Here is a 4,199-nt window from a genome sequence, read left to right on the forward strand (position 1 = left end):
GAGACTCTCCATTTAAGGTATCCTGAATATGAAGAATCTTGAAAACAGTGAAAAATAACCGCCTACTGACATTACCAAGACTTGAACTTATGAGGACGTGCAAGACTTTCCTTGAAGGACTTTAATAAAGTATGGCATTATATTTAATCATATAATATTATAGTACTATAAAATATGACATGATTTAAACTCAAAATGATCAAAATACATAGATTTCAACCCAGATGTAAACATGTACAAATTATTCACAATAACAACAAGCTCCTATATGTTTTTGAAATGGCTCTTGGTGTTGTTACAGATTTGCAATATTAAAGTTAGGTAAAAAAAAATGTATTCAGGAGGAAAAGCAGCCATTAAAACAATAGCTTTTAAACCTTGGAAATAGATTCATGCAAAACTTAATATAGTGCACATGCTGTCCACATGACCTTCGTTCCACTTTCTGTCTTCTCTTTCTCCAACATTTCAGTGAAGACACCCAGCAGAACAGTTGAGACTGTATGACCTGAGGAACCACAGGGTAGAGAAGGTGGTGAGAAGAGCTGAGAACCAAGTGAAGAGATACTGAGCCACACTAATCCTGCTGGCAGCTAAACATATAGTGTATCCACCACTCTGTCTGTTCCTGGCTCTCTTTCGTCTATTGCCTCAGTTTCCACTCACCTGCGGTTTGCACCACAGCCGGGTCACTGCAGATATCACATTGTGTCACAACACCAAAACGTTCACATCAAATTGTTCTCTCTTCCTAGAAAGACATAGGTACAGTTTTATTCGTATCCACACACACACTCAAGGATGAACACACACACACACACACAGACACACAATGATCCGGGTCCTACTTATAAAGCTTTTTCCTTTCTCTGTTTCTGATTTTTGCTGGCGACAGACAGTCTGAATCTGTGTATCATCTGGAGTTGAGTGTGAATGGTAAAGGACAGAGGGTCGGCGAATGTGCAGAACAGTGCTTGTCAAAAAAAGCACCTTTGGGAGGTTCATGTGAATATCTGTACTTCATTCATTCTTATGAATTACGAGAATAAATTAATTATCTTAAAAGTTAAGCACTTTTTTATTTACTATTCAGTAAATGCAAAAGGAACTGTCACAGATGACACGTAATTAAAGTTACACAGCTAATTAACCTGAAGAATCCAAATTCTTAGATTATCATAACGCAACAATAAAAGAAAATATGAAATATTTATTAAATTGTTTGCCTATTTTATGATTCTGTGTACTCAAAATAGTCACAGGAACAGAGGACAAGTGAAATGGTGGAAAGATAAGTGGAACAAGGACTGTAAACTATGCAAAAAGCAATAAAAAGAAAATGTAGAAAGTGAGCTGCACTCAAACAGAATAAACTGCATTATGAAATAAATTTAATTCACAGCACTCAAATCGATTTTAACTTTAAAGCAACGGTAAAATAAACAAACATTTACTCATATATGCTTCATTTTGTGCAAAATACTAACACTAAAAGCCATCTAACAAAAACATCTTCCAGCAGGAATACTATCACAGGGATAAAGGACTTTAGAGTATCATAAGGAATATACTTTCTTCTTCTGGTACATGAGCAAACTTTATTGGTTTCAAAACCCTCCACTGAGCTCTATAGTATTGTGTACATGAAATGTGGAAGGCAGCAGGTAGATTATGGTCTTGGGTGCAGTTAGTTGCATTACAATACATCAGCAGTAAACACCAGCTGTGGTACACAACAAGTAGAAAAACCCGTGTTCATCAGCCACCATCTGTACTGCTAGCTAAACTAAACTTTGTCACACTGCTTAAATTTTAATGGTATTTTTAAGTCACAAAGTATTTTGTTAATATAAAGCAGAGTTGGCAGGAGCAGGACTGACTTACTAAATAGGCTAACTAGAAGGTCACCCAGGTTGTCAGTATCTGGTGGCAGCCAAAGGAGGAAGAGGAAAAACATTTTTTTGTCATTGCTTCTGATCTGCTACTAATGAGCCCCATACATTTCGGGGAAAAAAAAAAAAGAAACTGCTCACAGTGCAGTAAATGACTGATACAATGAAGAGAGTCTCATAGTTTCTGACCCTGTGCCAACTGAAACTCAAATATATTTAATCAGCTTATAGATGCTGTTTGCAAACATTAGTATGATATGAATTACACTGTGATATGGGATATATTGTATGTGCACAGGTGTGTCTGTAACATAGGACTTGGCTTTAAATGAGGGAAAATAATATATATAATCTTTCAGCTTTCTGCTTAAATTTGAAGGCAGAGTAGTGTAAATATTTTGTCTGCAATAATATTTGCTTTATTTATAGATAACATACTGCATGTATACATGCAGCATGGATATGAAGATGGGACACAAAGGGAACATAATAGACAAGAGAAAATAAAAGCAGAAATAAACAACAAACTCTCAATCAAAAAGACTAAGCTTAATGCTAAATTGTATAAAACTAAATCATTACAACACCAAGAATCACAAAAATATAATAAACTCAAAAAGCTGGGTCAAATGACCTAGAACCATGACAGCATGGGTTATTGTTATTCTTCAACACAGTCTTTCTTGTAATTTCATGTAACAAAATGTGCTATGTGCTAACTTGTCATTGTCATTAAATAGTCTTCAGGAATAGTTTTTCGGGCTTCCTGAATGATATTCAAAGCTTTATTTTGCATGTTGACTTGCAAAATACAGTCTAAATAAAGTCTTTTGTTCTGTCAAGATGATCCCAAGGTGAAAATCTGGGATCTGGGGAGGCCAGTCCATGACTGAGCGTGTTCTATCCAGGTATATTTTTACTGAATTGGCTGTATGTTTGGAGTCATAGTCACATTGAACAATGAAGCTGTTGCCAATCAAACTTTTTTTTTGCATGGTGGATCAAAATCTGACTGCCCTTCTCTGTAATAATAATTTCAACAGTTTTGACAAGATCCCAAACACCACTAAACACCAAACCATGACAGAACCTCCACAGAGTTGTACAGATAACTGTACTCACTTTATCACTGCTCTCCTGATCTTTTCTGTACATATTGCCTATCGGAACCAAAACATTTCACATTCGGAATCATTACTCCACACGATCTGTTGTCAGTTCTTGTGTAATTTGACATATCTCAGCCTTTTCTCCCCGCTTCTTGACTGCTATCTTTCCACTGAGACCATCTGATTCTTGCTTGCACTCACTTAGCCCCTTAAATCCTAGTGTGTCAAGTTGGATACATGAGTTTTTGAGACTTCTACATCATCAGTATGATTTTTTTTTCAGCCAAATAAACCCCAAATTAAATACATTTGTAAGCAATAAATAAAGAACATTAGAGTCTTCTGGAAATTATTTCATTGTTCTTGCTTTAACAGGTTAAAAATGACAAGAAAGTCTAGATCCTATACTATATTTTATATGTATTAAAATAAAGTATAAGCTAATAAAGTAACACAGGCAACCAGTAATTCAGACATGTTTAGTGTATTATTGTTGGATGTAGGCTTAATGTGTTGTAGGTAAACAGTTTTCTTCTCTCAAATACACCATGGCACTTTTCCTTCTGGATGTATAAGGGGTAATTTATTTAAATGACTAAAAATAACTATTTTGCTAAAAAAAAAAAACATTGTGATATTAGATTATATATCCATTTACCTGTGTGGGTGGGCACCAAAATGGCTGGAGCTAGCCCCGGGCTAGTCGAGATGAAAGACTTTTTTTTTGATGTACACTAATCCGTGGTGCTACATTTCATTCCAGAGCAGCCTCATGTATTGCACCCCTGAAAGCATCATCAGAAATATTCTCTTCATTTTCATCTTTTTCAATCATTATTTAACAGAGAAAGAGACTCCCAATTGCCCAAATCAAACAACTTTACAAAATTAAGGATAATCACACAGTGTATGTTGTGTTTACTGGTCTGTAAGGGACCAGTGACACATCTGTCTCGGTGCCAAAATGTATTTCTTTTTTTAAATGTCTCACCACACTCTACACTCTTGTGTGAAAATGTCAGTGGGCTAGAGACTTCTACTCAGTTTACAAACTAACAGGGCAAGAGGGTCCAGTGTTATCCATCTCTTGATTCATACACTGGGATTCTCTTTCCCTTGAGTGATTGAATGCACTTAGGTGCGTCTTTGGCAAAGAAAAAGTGCTTTAGAAGAGTTAATACAATAATTAAATATTTAG

The 4,199-nt window shown here is 35.6% G+C and overlaps 1 long non-coding RNA gene across 1 annotated transcript; it reads right to left on the reverse strand.

Moving 5' to 3' along the window:
* Window positions 1-389: 389 nt before the first annotated feature.
* On the reverse strand, window positions 390-3,685 carry LOC309689629. Its single transcript, XR_014271472.1, has 3 exons — window positions 3,660-3,685; window positions 667-751; window positions 390-508 (listed from the first exon to the last, which is right to left on the reverse strand). It is a non-coding gene; the product is annotated as an uncharacterized lncRNA (long non-coding RNA).
* Between the last annotated feature and the right edge of the window lie 514 nt (window positions 3,686-4,199).

The sequence above is a fragment of the Aulonocara stuartgranti genome (genome assembly GCF_965226115.1).
Source record: "Aulonocara stuartgranti genome assembly, chromosome: 15".
Classification (NCBI taxonomy): domain Eukaryota; kingdom Metazoa; phylum Chordata; class Actinopteri; order Cichliformes; family Cichlidae; genus Aulonocara; species Aulonocara stuartgranti.